The sequence below is a fragment of the Heterocephalus glaber genome, unplaced genomic scaffold (genome assembly GCF_053883595.1).
Source record: "Heterocephalus glaber isolate CG9 unplaced genomic scaffold, H.glaber_assembly_v1.0 deba00001572, whole genome shotgun sequence".
Taxonomy (NCBI): Eukaryota; Metazoa; Chordata; class Mammalia; order Rodentia; family Bathyergidae; genus Heterocephalus; species Heterocephalus glaber.
In genome coordinates, this window is record NW_028258357.1 from 12246413 (window position 1) to 12264758 (window position 18346).

General features: G+C 42.0%; 1 protein-coding gene across 2 annotated transcripts in view; it reads left to right on the forward strand.

Annotated features, from left to right (window-relative positions):
• The first annotated feature begins 15723 nt into the window (after positions 1–15723).
• Cradd (CARD and death domain containing adaptor protein) overlaps positions 15724–18346 on the forward strand; it is a 246968-nt gene continuing 244345 nt past the window's right edge. For both annotated transcript variants that reach the window (XM_087192807.1, XM_004844958.4), the window contains exon 1: positions 15724–15890. The gene's annotated coding sequence lies outside the window, so the exon portion shown is untranslated. The remainder of the gene's footprint in view (positions 15891–18346) is intronic.

Here is an 18346-nt window from a genome sequence, read left to right on the forward strand (position 1 = left end):
TTAATACCAAGGGCCACGGACAAGTTTTTACTTGTTGACAGCAGTTCGAGCCTCAGAATACTCTTAGCGCAAAAGGTCGACTTTTAAAGAATGCTTTATGAACTACGTTTCAGAGTTTTGGGGAATAAACATCTTAGACTTTACAAGGGATGTTTAGCCACAGACCTCCAAGCCCATTTTTTCCCCCAAAGACTGGACATTTAATTAGCAGGTTAGGGAAGCATCAGAAAAGGGACTGGATGCTGGCTAAGGAGGCGCAGAACGCAGGCTCCGCAGCTGAGCCTGGAAGCCTCCTGACCTTGGTTTACAAGTGCAGGGCACCGAGGAGTGAACCTGGCCGCATTTCTAGGAACCGTTCGTGGAGACAGAGTGGGAAGAAGGGCGTGTGTGCGGCGGAGGGGAGGCGGCTGAGCTCCTGCAGGGCTGCAGGGCTGGCCGGGTGCAGGAAGAGCGCGCTCGGCCGGCCAGATGCGAGGCGGCACGGCCCGCGGAGCCCACGTCACCGTCCCGGGGCGGGTAAGCGGGGAGCGGCGTCGCGGTGACGTCGGGCTAGGGCGCGGAGGGGTTAATCGCTCTACGTCGCCCTAAATTACCCTGCTATAAAAGAGAGAAGGCGGCGGGACAGTGACGGCTCCCAGACGGTCTCCCAACTAAGGAGAAGCCCTTTGGTTGTTGCTAATTCAGGGTGGATACGACCTTTTCTTACTTGCAAACTCTTGGCTTATTGTAAATGCAATGGCATGCATGTGGTTAAAAATCCAGGGAGGTCGGAAGGACACAAAGTGGGGGAATAAAGTTGATAAACCCTTCTCCCTCTCCCCAGAAGTATGACTCATTTTGTTTCTCTTTGATTCTCTCAGCACCTTCGACTACAACAGGAGCATCTATTTTAATCGTTTTTAAAAAGCATAAATGTAGTCTTAGGCTATCCTGCTTTGGAACTTGCTTTTTAAATTCTTGGGATCTCTTCATATCTGCGTAGCTTTTCCTGTCTTTATGGCAACATAAAACTCTTCCTCGTTCTTTGTGACAGCTGTACACTATTCCATCATAGTAGTGTGTTCCTATCTCGGTCCCCTCCCAATGGACATGGAAGTCCTTTCTAGTTTTCTGCTATCACAAGCAGTACACAGCACTACGCTGATACGTTGAATAAATTCCTAGCAGTGGAATTTCGGGTCAAAGGCTATGTGCATCTAACATGTTAATAGATACTTCTGAAATCGTGTTCCAAAAACAGCTTGCATCAGGGGCCGGGGATTTAGCTCATTGGTTCTGCCTCCTGCCTCGCAAGCACAAGGATCCAAGTTCAATATCCGGTACCAAAAGAAAAAAAAAAAAAGCTTGCATCTGGTGATAACAAAGGCTCAAATAAGTTGCCATCTTTCAAGCTGTAAACATAAGTCGAAGTTTTCCTTAAAATACTGTTAATTTCCCGACAGCATATGTAGTACTGAGATTAAATAAGCTTGTTTATCTGCCACCCGAATGCCCTCAAAATGACATCCCCAGTCCATCAGGGAGGTGGAATGATTCACAGGCCTGGCCTGAGAGCAGCCCGGGCAGCCGTGCCTGCCGAGCCCAGAGGCGCCCAGGGCTGTACCAGCTTCGTGCTTGCTTGTCTGTGGTTCCCGAGGACTGACTCTTTTTAGAAACCCTAGAATAGAATCAGAAAAACATTTTAAAAACGTGTAATGCTATCATCTTCAACTAGTTGAAAAGACATTATTAATTAAACACAGCTACGCTAAAAGTCTTTCCTTTTCCAGCTACTTGTTCCTCTGTACTCTGTCCCATTGTCCTAGATTTTTGTCTTCTGCTTCTACCCAAAGCACCTATTCTTGATACCAGACCCGCATGGCCAGTTCTAGGAACAATAAAACTGATTTCCTCCCACTGAAAGGTGACCCTGGAGAAGGGATTAGCCCTGCCTGTGGGCATCACCACGGTGACCCGGCTCTAGATCTAGATCTTGTCCCAAAGGGAAATTTGATCTGCTCCTGGCCCCAGATGCTTAAATGTTCCCCCTGCACAGGAACACGTCCTCTTATTTTTCATTACAGTTGTTATAATTAAAACCTATTGCAGACGAAACCAGGTAACAAGATAGAAGTCAAGTTTCAAAAAACTGGTGGTTCAACTTGCAATTAAATAGATTTACACATGATCATCGAAGCAGCTCACATAACTCTTTAGATTACAGCCAACTTTTGGGGAAGTACAAAACTTTAACAAGTGTTTTACTCCCCAAGTTACCTGCTTGTCTGGAAAATGGCCCTTTCCAAACTGAGGTCCTTCACCCTCGGACAAGTACTTGAATAGGGTTTGGGCGTCAGCAAAAGGGGGTAAATAAAAAACCCAAGCTAAACAAAACTAAAATAAATTTCCATTTAAGATCTGAATCTCTGGCTTTGTAAGCTACTCCATTATCATACAGAGATTTATGCTTCAAAATAAAGAAAATAAATCAACAGGCATAGGAAGTGTGTCTCATCAGAACTGTTCATTTCAAACCAGTGTTTCCAGTAACACATTAGAAGCCAGCAGGAAGAGAGCAGAGGTGAAATGTGGAGTTCCATGATGTTGTCCCTAAATAGAATATTATTTGCCACAGGCAGGAAGCACCTGGGGGATTATTTGCTTTAGAAATTCAGAAGTAAATTATTTTTGAAATAAGGGAAAGATAAATTGGCTTCTAAGTTCTGGTGACTTTAACATTTTCACACAGATTTTTTTTTTTATATAATCTGAATTCTGCTGATAATGACTGTAATTGAGTAATGCATTTATATGTAAGGAAAATGCAGATAATGTCAAGATAGCAAGTTGAGACAGAACATTTTAGCTTTAACAGTGAATCTCCTTTTCCTACTTCGACTGATGTTGACCTTCAATATTACAGTACTTTCATTTTTACAGCTCTTTATATATTGTTGAAAAGCTTCAAAGTGAAACAAAGATGTTTCTTAACTACTAAAATTTCTACTGCCTAACTCTTTCAATTTTTTGAATCCATTAAGACTTTAGATGTTCTTTCCCCTAAGTATCCTTTAATTAACCATTTACCAATGAAGTTAATGGGGTCTCACCATTTTTATTTTTCATAAGAAAAAATATTCTGGCTCCTTACATCATTCTTATCTTATTTCTTTAGATCTAATTCTTCTTTTCCCCTTGGGGAGCTAACATGAAATTAATTTATTATAGAGAACTCTGTTGTTCTAACAGCTGATAATATGAATACATATTTACCCACTGAACCAGAAAGAATGTGAAAGGAGTTGGTAAGGGAATAGCAGCTCTTGAGCACTTGAAGGGAAAGATTTAAATTTGCATGTCATTGATCTTTGAATTTTAAATAAGAAACAAGTATTTTCTGGTTATATAACCAGTACTTGAAGCAAGTTTTACTACATTTTGTTCACATGTCAAATCGAATAATCCGTGCAGCAACACAGGGTACTGATTCTTCATGTTTGCAATACTTTGGAAGTAGGGATTTATTGAGACTTCTTTTATTGCCTCAGCTTTATTACTTTTGCAAAATATGTGATGGGTATTCCAGTTAGATTTACTAGACTACTTAAAATCTTGTCAAAATGAAACAAGCTCTTTTTGTAGTGGGTATTGCCTATTTAAGAGCATTTGCAAGGGACTGGGTTGGTTTTGCCTTTGGAATCTTACTTATTACTGAAAATAAAGTCTGCTCAACTTTCTCTTTTCACAATAGTCATTTATTTCAGAGATTTCCAAGCCAGAGAGTTAACTTTAGGAAATGCTTCACATATTTCAACTAATTTTGTGATTTAGTTTTTTTAAAATGAGTTCCACTTTCATTTCTCTCCCTTTTAGATACCTGATTTTATGTATTTCTGAAGATTTGTTGCAAACTCTGTCACTGTAAATTCACTGAAGGATCGAATCTTTCTACCATTCTTTGTTGTTCTGATTTCAGAATTTCAAGTGGGTTTTTTGTCAACTCTAATGTACCTTTTGGGAAATTAATTGAATCTCACATTTCTTGCCTGTGTTTGCCCCCCGCCAGAATGCTTTTCTTTGGCCAACAGAAAGTGGAGCCTGACTCTTCTCTCCCAGATTAAATCTGGTTCCACTCATTTTAAATTCAATTGGTCCAGGACCAAAAGAAATGAAGTGCCATCTTCTTTTCCTTTTTAATTTTAAACAAACACAGAATAGTCTTGCTGTAGTCTTGGGGTGCTCCCAGGATCCGGCTATTTTTGACTTCATGTTGGCTTAATCTAATAGTGTCTACGTTCTTTGGGGACTTGATTTGTGATCATACCTTATTTGCAGTTTACAGGTTACACAAACAAAATGAGCCATTTTATTTTACTTTAGTTCCATTTCTTTTTGTGTCCTTTTTTTGGTTTTGTTTTGTTTTTTAAAGTAGGACTGTGGTTCTGCTAGCCACTTTCCAGCAGCAGGTAGAGGACACAGGCAGTCATGGCGACAATGCTGGCCTTGGGCTCACCCTTACCTCATCTGACTCCCAGTTTGTCCAACACAAAAACCTGTGCACACACTTGGACCTCATCACACACAACAGGGCTCTTGGGACAAATCATAGGCTCACTTTATATAAATAGACAGCTGTGCTTCTTCATTTTTTCCCATTGAGCTCTTACCATGTGCCAAATGTTATGCGAAGCACTTCACATATATTATTTGATTTAACCCCATAACACTGTGTCTAGCATTAAGGCGCCTCATCCCCATTTTCTGTAGATGGGGAAATAGCCTCAAGAGAGGTTGGAATAGAAGGCTCTCCCTTTATTCTGTGGCAGAGCTAGGATTTGAACCCAGGTCATCTTATTTTAATGTCTGATTTAATCTTTAATATCTGGGATCTTCAGCCATGCTACGCAGCCTGAGTTTCTGACCAGTAAGTTACTGTTATAGAGGCTTTAGGAAGGGATACTAAGGGACTTCGACCTATGCTTTTGTTGATTTTATTGTTCAAAGAAAAGTTCAGGTCCTGCAGGCTCCCTGCCCAGCCCCATATACCACCTACTACAAACTGCTTTTCTTTGGGGACCTCCATTATTTCATCTGTGAAATAGGAACATTATTTTAGGTGGGCTACATTTACTCTCCTTCTATAATTTAAAAAATTTTTTTGACACAGTGGAGCACTACTCTGTCGTAAAGAAGGTTAAACTTGAGTCATTTGTAGGAAAATGGATGCACTCTGAGACCATAATATTAACTGAAATAAATCAATATTCAAACTTAAATATCACATGATTTCTTTTATATGACAAACCCAAAACATAAATAAAGAGCAAAATAAAAGATAGATAATAGGAAACAGGAGATAACTCTTTTGCAAATGGGAGGGGGACCAAGAGTTGGAGGAGGAGGGAAGGGAAGGGAAGGGAATGAAAAAAGAATTAAGATGTGTTATGCACGGGTACTGACTCCCCTTGAGGAATCTGATCATTATGTACTACAAACATGTACTAGTAAAAAGTAAAAACTGAAAAAATAAATTTAAAAATTTGAATTAGTTATAGATCTCACAGGAAATGTGGAAATGCTACAGAGGGCCTGAATGGCTTTCACCCGGTTTCCCGCAGGGGTTACATTTTACCGAACTGGATCAACCAACCAGAACACGACAGTGGTATCAAGCGCATGCGTAGTTCGGCTCCATCTTCTCGCTCAGATCAGTGTGACCGCTGAGTCAGACACTGGGCCGCACTCGACCTCTCTGCCCCCGCAGAGATCTCCGCTACCCACGTAGAGTTACACCTCCCTCCCTGACCTCCGACCACTATGTCTTCTCCGTCTCTACAATTTTGTCCTTTCGAATCTCTCTTTGAAAAAACAATTGTGGTTTTTATTATGAAATATCTCAACCAGGTGAGTCCAGAGAAGACTGTAACAATACTGAGGTAATATTACCGCTCAGGTTGAATGCATCACCAGATTTAGTATGTGCTGTTTCATTTCCTTCACAGATTCATTGTAAGGCCTCTTTGTCCTGATTTCTCATCCTAGTGACCTCCCCTCCCTAGAGGCAGACCCTCCCCTGAAGTTATTATCTATCCTTCCTGGGCAAGATTTCATCTTTTACTCCATCACTGGTGTCTTGCATAAATAAATCAACTAATATTTATCTGAGCACCTACTATGTGGTAGGTTCTGCTGCGTGACAAGGTTCTGCCTTATATGGTAGTGAATAAGGCAAAACCCTTGTCCTAGATATACAAATATATAAATGAATGGCATGACTAGTTCCTATAACCGTGTGAAAATGACGAAGCAGGGTCGTGTTCAGGCTGGTGGAAGAGTTGGGGGTGTGAGGGGTTGGCAGGGTGCTGAGGAAGGGCCTTGGAGAAAATACTCCTTCAAACAAACCTGAACCATAGGAAGGAGCAGCAAGTGTCGGTGCCCTAACCCAGGCCTGGGTTTGCTGGGTGCAGGAAGAGGACAGTGTGGCTGGAGCAATGTAGGCACCAGGGTGGAGGCAATGGGTGAGGTCAGAGAGTGGGCGGTGGGGGAAGGGACATTAGAAATGGCCAGGAGACAGTACTAAGGACTCTGCATGGTGACACACACCTGTAACCTCAGCACTCTGGGAGGCTGAGGCAGGAGGACCACAAATTCAGGCCTGGCCTGGGCAACTGAGCAATTTACTGAGACCCTGCCTCAAAAATAAAAAAATTAAAAAGGGCTGGGGATGTAGCTCAGAGTGAAGACTCTGGACCACAAATCCCAGTACCACAATGAAGAAAAATTTGAGTCTTATTACAGTGTCAGAGAGAAGCCAAAGGAAGGTCTAAGCAGGGACGGGATGTGTTCTCACGGGGAGGTAGGTACAGAGGGTCCAGAATGGGCTGCAAGGAGAGGCCATTTCAGTTTCCTGGGGAGGAGGTCAGTGTGGGTTAGGGGTGGGAAGGGTGATGCTTTCTATGAAAGGAAATACTTAGCACCATCTTATCTTCCTGCAGTTTGTCTTTAGGGTTCGACTTTGTGTTTCAAGAGTTTCTTATGTTCGACACTTTTAAAGTTCTTCCACATTCATTGCTATGGATATTCCAATCTATGAGTGTATCAAATTTACTTTATTGATGCTTTTATTAGTAGATTTTCAAAATATGTGTAACTTTTTGCTCCTACACAATTCTACCAAAAGCATCCTTATGTATGAATCTTGTGGATAGATACATGAGTTTCTCTGGGATATTCATCTAGCAATAGTACTGCTGGGGTCTTTTCAGTGTGCTCACGGTCAGTTTTCCCAGATAGTACAAAATTCTCTCCAATTTATTGTCTCTGACTATACAGGAGAATTTTCATTCCCCACATCCTCAGCAGTTAGAATTATGCTTTTAAGTATTGCCAGTCTGATGGGTATGATATCATATGTTATTTTCATAGTTTGCATTTCCTGCTGGGTGCGGTGGTACATAACTGTAATCACAGCACTCAAAAGGCTGAGGCAGAAGGATTGCTGTAGTTTGAAGCCAGACTGGACTACATAGTGAGTTTAAGGCCAGTGTGAACTACTTAGCGAGGCTCTGTTTCACAAAGCAAAACAACAAAAATTTTTTTTTTTTTGCATTTCCTGGTTACTAACTACGATGGTTTTTGTCTCTTTAGATTTCTTTTTGGAGAATTCCTTGTTCCTACCCTATGACCACTTTCCTTGTCGGACTCTTTTTCCTTACTGATTTGTAGGATTGTATGTTTTTTGGATAATAAGCCCTTGTTGGATTTTAGGCATTGATATACGCAGTGAAAAAATTTTCTTAAGGGTTTGTGCACTGAAATATTTTCTTCTAATTTTGAGTTTGTCTTTATTAAAAATGGATTTAAAATTTCACTGTAGTTGGATTTACCAAATTATCTTCTATGTTTTTATTTTTTTCCCACCTTGAAGTTGCAATAATATTTCAGTTTTGCTTTTTCATTTAGCTATTAAATTGACCTAGAAAATAATTTTGTGAATGAGATAAGGCATGGATTTTTAAAATTTTTTAACTTTTATCTACTCATTTATTCATTTATTTATTGTTCTTCCAAGACTAATGGATTCATTATCAATTACTGAGTATTCTTTTCCTGCTAATTTTTGTTGTTAGTTCTATTATACATCATGTTTTCCCATAAGTATGCATCTGTTTGGGGCTCTTTATTCGGTCCCACTGTTATTTTTTCCCATCTCCACACACAGGCCATTCTTTTGTAATTAAATAGCTTTATAATGAGCCTTCTTACCTAGTGTGGTAAATTGTCTTCCTTTGTTCTATGATGTCTTGGTCATTTTTGGTTCTTTACTCTTTGCGTTAGCTTAAGGATTAATTTGTCAAATGCCACAAAGGGAGATGTATAGATTTTAATTGTAATTACAATGTATTCATAGATTAATTTGGAAAGAACTGTCATCTTCGAGCCTTCCCATCCCATACATGAACATGGTACATCCTTTTATTTATTTAGCTTTTTTATATGCTTCAAAGAAATCTCACTCTGTAACTCTCTTGTATTTCCTTTGTGAGATCTGTTTCTGAATTCCTAAAGCTTTTGTTACTACTGTCAACGGAAACTTTTTTCAAAAAATTGTATCTTTTATTGGTTTTCTGCGGGTATATGGGGTCCCTATGGTTTTTGGATATTCATTTGTATCTTCCAACCTTATCGAACGCTTAACTAATTCTACTAGTTTCTCTGAAGAGTCTTTGGATTTTAAAAAATATATGCAATCGTACTGCCTGGAAATAACTTAGTTCTTTCAAAGGCCCAGCATTTAGAGAATGTTTTTAAATCCCAAGACTCCATTCAGTGCTTTTGTATATATGTGTGTGGGTAAAAATTAGCGTGGGCACTCATTCTTGGTACGGTTTACAATATGTTGATGCATCGTGTAATAATCTTTCTTTATTCCCACCTCCTATTCCCTTCTCTGTTGATTTTACTAGGACATTTTCATAAAAAATTGATAACAAAAGTTTTAAAATATGTAATAAAACTCCTTAAGAGATAAGACAGGCTTTATCACTTGCTGACACAGCTGTGGCTACACAGTCACCGACAGTATGCCGCTGTAGATTCAGACACATCGTATATACAGTCTTCAGTACTGGTAACAGAGAGACACCCAGGTATGGGGTGTGTGTATAAAATCTTGTGAGTCATACAACTACAGACCTGAAAGCATGCTTCTTACAAATGAAAATCCAAATCCCGGAAGTGGTTCCTTTCTAATGAAGGTTCGAGAGAGCCTAGGACATTACCTCAGAGGAGCGCCTGCTCTTCCACAGGCCTTCCCGACAGGGACCACCTCCGGTTCGGGTGCTCTTCGGCAAGCATTACAGTGAAGCTGGGCCACAGAGTGCTCCACGCCGTCCAGCTGCCGGGCCAGAGGGGGAGCCTGGCACCCCGAAATCCATGACGGTGCTCAGTGATGACGGAGAAGAGGCGCAGGAAGTCAGTGAACTCACAATTTACAGCGTAAGATCTTTCCCCGGAGAGGCCATTGCCAGACTGCTCCGTCCACCGCCACCGAAGCTTCTTGGTCAGAGACCAAGTCATAGCTGTTCTCCGAGCGATGAGAGTAAACACCGCCTCCTATTTTTTAGTAGCTTATTGCTTGCAGAAATAGCTCGAAATCCAGGCCTTTGAGTCTTAGCAGCCTTCAGCCTAACAGACCATCCTGTGGGAACAACAACCTCACCACAGCCACGGTCACTGTGTGCAGGGTGCTGTGCTAAGTACCCCATACACATTGCCTTGTTTCAACCCCGCACGTGGTAGCCATTGTTATCATTCCTGGTTTTTAGATGTGAAAACCAAGGCTCAGAAAGGTCAGGCCACCTGCCCCAAGTCACACAGCCTTCCTAAGCAGAGCCTCGGACGGGATCTAGGTCACCAACCTGACACTACATACGGTTCATGGTTCCAGCTGCTTCTCCTTCCCACCTTTCCAGGGTTATTCACAGCACTGGTGGAGAGATGTTTATTATATGGGGTCTGATCCAGTTTCCCCAAAGAACTTCACCCGGCTGAATTGATTTCCGGTTCAATAATGAAGAGTTTGTTTATCTTATCTTTCTTATTGTTTTATTTATTTATTTAAGAAGCCATTAGGGCGACAAGTTACCTTATTCTTCTCATTATGTTCCCCTTTTACAGAGAAACTCAAGATATTTTTCCAACGCAGTGTTACTGGGGATAATTGCTTGACCATTTAAAGGGAGCCCACCAGTTTGGCAGAATGTAGTCTTAAATGGCCAATAAAACCATCAGAGCATGAGCAAGCTCTAGGGGCCGCCAGAGAGGTGGCCACGATTATTTGTGCAGAAAAGTCAAGCTCAGGATCCGGTGTTTACTGAGAAGACTGGCACCTATTACCAGAGTGACTGCACCTGGAACATTTTCTGATTTATAAAAATGGCATATGGAAAAGAACAAGCAATAGTTGGATTGCCAAATACAAATGCAGAGAACACCCACGTGGAGCCACGTCCGGGAGGGAAAGGTAGCTAATGCGGTGCTCCGCCCTCTTCCGGGCCGGATGGGGTGGTGGGCGGTGGCCCCTTCGCTGGGAGTTCAACTCCAACATGGCCTTAGGGGGCGGTACCCGAGCCAGAAGGGGCGAGTTCCAAACATATGCTTTTCTCCTATTCTGGATTCAGATTCTACGGGAGAAGAGTTGAGATTTTGTCATTGGTACTCTGTCTATGGGAGGAAAATGTGAGAAGTCGTTGGCATCCTTGCATGAATAAGACATATGTAAATGAAGTAGGGGAAAATAAAAAAGTTCTGGGCATGGTGGCCTGCATCTGCAATCCAAGCACTTGGGAAGCTGAGGCAGGAGGATCACAATGAGTTCGAGGCCAGCCTGAGCTACATGATGAGTTCAAGGCCAGTCTGAACTACATAGCCAGACCCTGTCTCCAAAAAGAAAAAATGTTATATCCTAATAATCTACATTTTTATTTTCTAGGCCAAAAGAAAAGATTTGTTTTATCTTAAATTATATTTATATGCTTGAGTTTTATTGATCACCTGTCAAAATTAACAACTACAATTAAAAGTAGTTTTACCAAGCATATTATTTTATAGGTACAGTGATAACTACCAGATATTCCATGAGTTCAGGGTTTTAAAAAAAACTGGTGGATATTTTAGAAAATCAGACTTACATCTGTAAAGTGATTCACCACACTAATGTAACTAAGTTCAGAATCTTTGTGTGTTTGTGTTTTTCTCCTTTTTAAAGTTGATTGCTCACTCACACAATCAAATGTTTAGGCAACAACCAGCCATGCCTTCCTCCTACTCCAACCCTGTTGATCTCAGTGATGCTACATGCCAAAACAGCTTCTTTTGGGGGGGGTTGGGTTTTTTGAGACCAGGGTCTTATTGTGTAACCTGGGCTGGCCTCTAACTCACAGCAATCCTCCTGCCTCAGCCTCCTGGTTGCTGGAGTCACAGGCGTGTGCCACCACAGCTGGCTCAAAACAGCTTCTCAGCAGTTCTTTTAAATTCTCTTAATTTTAACTTAAAATTATACTTCTAATGCATTTCAAGCACTCAGAAAGCACAGAGAATAATAAGCACCAAGTGCCACGACCACCAAGATTTAACCAAGATGATAGCAGTGATGACGTGTTTTAATAATAAGCAAGGTGGCAAGCGATCCATGCAGTTTGCAATCAATGTATAGGGTCAGAAACTACCCCGAACCATATTATTCATTGCCAGTGGCTACATGTACTCCCTAAGACATCAGCACGCAATGGGGCAGATACTGGACCACGTTGGAAGGCCCATTCCTTCTTGGAAACTGGATGGGTGATTCCAGTGACTTCAAGTATGTCTGCGAGGCTTCGTTTTTAAAAAAATCTTCTGAAGTGAATATGGAAAATGCTAACACTTGTTGATTTTTGGAAGTTTTCAGTTTAAAGCAGATGGTGAGGCAGTTTGACTCTCCCAACAGACACCAACCCCTCAGAAATGGCCCCCCTCCTCCCTGCCAGGCACATTCATAACCAGCACAAAGGGACAGCTCAGAATGACTGTGGGTAGGGGCCTCTTGCTGCCCCATCTGTTGTATGACCATGGCTTGGGCCAGAGAACGGGGGGAAGGAAATGCACTTCAAATTGTGTAGCGCCTGAGTTTAATCCTGATTGTCCGAGGAGGGATCTTAGAGGCAGAATTCCTACCCAGCAGCAGCATCATCATGAGTGACATTTACTGAGGGCTTTGGTAATGTGTCAGTCATTTCATAGGCCATGCTGAGGTACAGGTTCTCTGTTGTCACAGAGACCCAGGCTAACAGTGGCTTAACCAAGATAGAATTTTATTTTTCACTCATATAATAGTCTGGACAAACACAGTCCACAACTGGAAGGATGGCTTCATGCAGGTCAAGGTGCAAGCACCTCCTATTACTCAGCCAGTCCCAGGGTATTGTCCTTATAGTTACAATCCAAGATGGCTCCTGGGTCGCCATTACAGCCTCTTGTTCTTGTTCATATTTCATTGGTCATAATGGAACCATATGAGTACATCTGGCTGCAAGGGAAGCTGGGAAATTGTGTGTGTGTGTGTGTGTGTGTGTGTGTGTGTGTGTGTGTGTGTTTCACTGGGAGTTCAACCCAGGACACTCTACCACTGAGCTCTATCCTCAGCCATTTTTATTTTGAGAGTGTCTCAGTAAGTTGCATAGGCTGACCTTGAACTTGTAAACCTCCTGCCTCAGCCTCCCTAAGAGGTGTGATTACAGGTGGGCACCACCATATCCATTGGAAATTTAGTCTTTGTTCTGCATAGCTATATTTGACAACTATAAACATTTAGAATTTTATTTTACAGAAAGAGATTAGGGAGACTATCAAGGTGGAGGAGGATATAGAGGTTTGCCCCAAGTGGATAGTTTCTGTTTATCCTTGCAGCACTAGGAGTCTGGCACAAATCACCCCACTCAATGTATGAGAAAAAGAGAGATTAAGGTACTTGGTCACACAGCTAGTTCTTTGTGAAGTGGCTAGGTGTGGCTTTATTTTTCTTCCTGTTTGCATCTGCATCTAGTTTGCTGGTTCTAATTCTAGGGCTGAGAATTTCCAGCCTTTGAGGGGCTACCACAGAGCAGCAGTGATTGACTGCCTCACACCACTTACAGCCAGCATCCAGGGGGGAGCTTTGTGGTGTGTCCTGTTCTTCGGAAAGGAATCGCTCATTGAATTTTGATGGGGGAAATCTGTGGCACTCTTGAACAATGGATGGTACATTTGGGCATTGCCTAATCAGAACTGGGAACCTAGAGCATGAAAATGTCATCCTTTAGTTTGATTCAGATCATACCTGGCTTCTGGTGAGGAAAAAAATGTGTCCTCCAAATCTTTTTAATAAGAAGAAAATGCTTTAATAAAACATACATTATATATATATATATTTTTTTTTTTTTCCTGAAACCAATGTTGAGACCATAGACTATCTCATAAAAATTAAAGGTGGCAGACTTTCTAGAAAGAATTTTATTTTAAGGAGAAAAAAAAGTAGCATTGAAACCAGATGTTGCTTCTAATCATCCAACCACTGGCATCTTCCCATGCAACAAAATTTGGCAGTAGGCTGACCCTTTCCTTCCGCCCAGATCACAATTTCCAACAGATGCCATGTGCTGAAAACAAAGTTTAAAAAGGGAAACCTGGTTCCTAAAAGTTCACATCTGACAGTTTTTCAGCTCATGTCAGATCAAAAGGCTGCATCCCGAGAAAAGGCACATAGTCACACCTTCTGCAGCTCTTTGCCTCTGGAAATGTTAAAAATTGAAGTTCTTGGAGGGTTCAGGACCAGGGTCAGGAATAGGGTGAGGCAAGAGAGGCACTCGCTTTTGGCAGCAAAATTCACAAGGATGCCAAAAGCCTTTGTAATCAGAATAAATACTAACGATGCAATATTTTAAAATTAAAAAGAAAGGCAAACTAGCTCATGATGAGCAAATGTCAGCGTTTTACATGAAGACAGCTGTTTGTTTGTTTGTTTGTTTGGTCACCCTGCAATGTGGTGAGAGCTTTCATTTCCAAGCAGGCCCAGGTGTGCAGGTGCCCCCAATTCCCCTTCCCTGCTGGCTGTGTTTATGAGAGCTGACAATTGTGGGGACAGATTGGATGACATGGGGCTTTATCCATATTCATGTCTTGATTGCAGAGCTTTTATTAGTTGTTCTCACTTAGTTCAAAATACAGAAGGTTATTCTGATGAGTATACATACAAGCACACAGTTTTCTTTTGCCTTGGGCTCCAATATGGCTCCACAAGGCACTGCTGAATACCTCTAGGGGTTAGGGGTGTAGCTCAGTGGTACAGGGCTTGTTGTGAGGTGAAAGGCCTTGGGTTCAATCCCCAGCACTGGTGGAGGGTGCTCTTCATTTTACATCAGTCCCTGCTTATTTGGGTTCTAATTCCAAGGCCATATCCTTTACTAGCTGGCTGACTTGGTGTCTGTTTCCTCTGGTGCAACAGTGAGTTTAATCCCTACTTAGTGCACATGAAGCACTTAGAACAGTGCCCAGCTCTCTCTAAACATTACACAAGCAGAATAAAGTACATCAGCATTAGCAGTGTTCTGTCTTGTATCTCACAATGTAATGTCTTGCTTAAGGCCATGCCCGCTACCTTCTGAAATCATCTCCTGGACCATGTGAAATCCTCACAAGTTCCCTGCGGAGATGCATTCTGTTCTTGGGGAAATATGGTATTAATAGAACCAGCATAGCCTCTGGAGAGTGGCATCCTTGAATCCCAAAACCTGGTTAATTTGTGATCTTTTAGGCAGGTTACTGACTTCTCTAAATCTCAGTTTGCCTGATGATGATAAATATCAACTTTCCAGGAGATGCTATAAGATCAGAGATAAAATAGAGTATCTGTCTGAACTTGCGACCTGTAAAGGATGCTCAGTAAGTACTGGTGTGCTTTAGAGCCGTACAGTAATTCAAAACTGTCCTCTAGGGATCTGTGGACAGCTCCAGTGGGATTTTCAAACATGTTGCCCACTGTATTATATTAATTTTAAAATACAGACAGCAGTGGTTCTCCAACTTCAGCACACGTAAGAATGCTGTGGCGTTAGGATAGGCCATTCATTTGGGATTCACCTGGGCTTTCCACTTTTAGCACTGAAAATCCTTATCCCAGGACTCTAAGTCAGCCCCTGGGAAGCCGGACAGTTGATCAGTGGCCTGGAGAATTTTTTCAAACAGGTCCACCCCCTCCTGCAAGACTCTGATTCAGCAGGTTTGAGCTGGAGGGGAGCTGGCAATTCGCATTTCTAACAAAGATCCCAGGTGCTTCAGCCACTCTGGGAGCACCCTGTGTGAACACCCTGACATGGGCTGAGCATGTGTGTCCTTCTAAAACTCATATGCTGGAACCTAACATCCAGTGTGATAGTGTGAAGGCCTTTGGGGGAGTGATTAAGTCAAATCGTAAGTGCTCCAGCTCAGGAATGTATTATATACTCATAAAGAATATCAAAGGGAAATTAAAATGTGTTATGTGCATGAATCAACTCCCCATGCAGAATGTAATCATTACATACTACAAACATGTACTAATAGTGCTCGTTTTGGCAGCACATATACAAACGTGTACTAATAGAAAAATTAAAATTGAAATAGAAAAAAAATACTGAAGGGAGCCCTTCCATCTCTTCCACCAAGGGAGAACACAGCAGTCACCCCTTTTTGTCCCTCAGCCAGGTGCAAATGCAGCAGCAAGGCACCATCTTGGGGAGGCAGCTTTGGCCACTACTGCAGCACCAGCAAGGCTCTGTCTCTGAAGACTGAACAGGCCTCCTCCAGACCCCAAGTCTGCTGGCACCTTGATCTTGGACTTCCCGGCCTCCAAAGCTGTGAGCAATACATTTCTGTTGTTTATAAATTATGCAGCCTAAGGTATTTTGTCATAGTGGCAGGAATAGAATGAGTCATACTGTCAGAACATTTCCACATTAGCGTAGCCCTAATTAATGCCTGAACTTGGTATTCCATTTCTAAAAGGAAAGAATCACTCACCTTTTGGAATTCCAGTTTTTCACAGCCCTGTGAGGTGGATGTCACTATCTCCACTTTATAGACAAGAAAACTGAAGTTTAAGAGGCGTGTAGTAATTCCCATAATTAGGAGGTGGTGATGCAGCTCAGGTCTAGCACCATGACATGTTTCCTTTACTCTCCTTTCTTAAACCACAGGCTTCTGGACTCAATTTGTTTTGGATAAATTCTTTTCCCACTAGGGAGCTGCCCTAGGCACTCAGCAAGATGAGCTTCTGGACGGTCATCACCAGAGAGGTAGAATGGACACAGTAGAGACTCAAGTAGACCTCTCCCATGCCAGCTTCCCCGACATCTGTCTTTTCTAATTGAGAAACAAATATCACTATGTGAGTCTGCTTTGCAGATTGCATTATTTCAACAAACCCCACACCATCAGATGAATAAACCAGACCTACCTCATATTCTACAAAAATATATTTTTAAAAAACCTCTCCCATCACAGTGTAATTATCAGCTGCCCTGGAGTCGTATTTTATTCTAATTCTGTTTCTGCAGCTTTACTTGGTTTCTGCAATCCCCTAAGTGCAGCACTGCTAAATGAATGTAGGAATAAACTTAACCTTTTATTTTTATTTTTTTTCAGGTACTAGGGGTCAAACTCAGGAACTTGCACTTGCCAGGCAGGTGCAGCATCACTGAGCTAAATGCTCAGCCCCTCAATCTAATATTTTATTACATTTTATTTTAGTGATTGATACTGTTATGTGCAAATTTGGCACAACTTGCTTTGATATTTGATTTATATTGATTTTTTTTTCCATTTTTTTTTCACAAAAGAAGCCTAGATTAGTTGGCTTGTGTGTTTTCCTTAAAAGTCCTTTCTCAGTTCAGAGATCTGGTTAGTTAGATTGTGGCCCTCACCAATTAGTTATCTTTAAAACATTCTTTTATTAGGACATGTTTGCAGTAAATAATGTTTACATTCATTTTAAGAGTAGGTACATGTACTTAACACTTAATTCTTTTTATTCCCCTTTCTTACTTCTTCTCTACTCCTTTCACCTCCCTTCATCTCTAGATCCAACTTCCCATATGCAAAAGGTCTTTCTCCCTGTTACATCTCAACTAGTTATCTTTGGACACAACATCCAATCAAGCCTTGTCATTTCTGGGATTGCAGCCTTTCCACATGGTTCTAGGGAATGTTGTTCTTTGATTCCATGAGACATCTACCATGTGGGTTTTGTGAAGCAAAAGGAGGAGACAGTGATGTCTTTCATGCTGAACATGGCAGCTGGCATTGGTGGGTGCTCAGCCAGGACCTGCCCATTTTACATTTAAAAAGCTCTCCAGCCTGCCAGCTTCCCTTCAGGTTCCCTCCCAGTCCAGGAAGCACATCTGCTTCCCTGCCTGAAATCCAATCCCCTCCCAAGCTAGGTTGAGTCCTCTGTTGTACTTTTTCGGTACCATGTATCTCTCCTTTGTAGCAGCACTCGTGGGGCCATTGTACATTTTTTTCTGTGATTATTTTATGGCTGTCTTCCTCTTGTACCATGCTATGCATATGTAGGCTCTTAGGAGCCACTCAGACTTGCCTTCACTTTGAATGCCACTACTGCCCCGGCTGCTGGAAGTGTGGCCCTCAGCTGCTGGTCCTTAGCCTTGGCTCAGCTGAGGAAAGCCACCCTGCCCAAGGCCAGGCCCCCTTCCCATGAATGGCCCAGCTTCTCACTCTCTAGGCACAACTCTGAAAAGTCATCCGTCTTTAGAACTCCTTGTAGAGCTGGCCCAGGCTTCCTTTGAGACTGCTTTGTATTTTGAAGTTGTCCTCTGTGCTATCCTGCTTCCTTCCCTTCCTTCTATAGGCGTTAACCGTGAGTTCTCCCTAATGCAGCTCATGCATTCTAATCTGTGTCTCGTAGTTGGCATCCTAGAACCCATCTCATGTACCCTTGGTGATGGGAGGAATTGTATCCATGCTTGCCAAGTATGAGTGTTCTCAGAGTCTCTCCTAGTCCCTGGTGCTAGTGGGGCCTTACTAGATATTTGGGAGACAGTTGAATAAGCCAACTCATCAGTGGTGAGACTGTCATTGGTAATTTGTTGTTGTTGTTGTTGTTTTTGATACTGGCCATCAAACTCAGGACCTTTCACTTGGGAGGCAGGTGTGGTGCCACTGAGCTAAAGCCCGACCCAATTCTTGGTAATTTCTGTTGCATACCCCACCCTCTCTCGTTTCTTCAAGGGGACTATCACTTCTCTACAGAAATTTCTTGGATTTCTGTCTAGGGAACTATTTTCTTCTCCTTCAT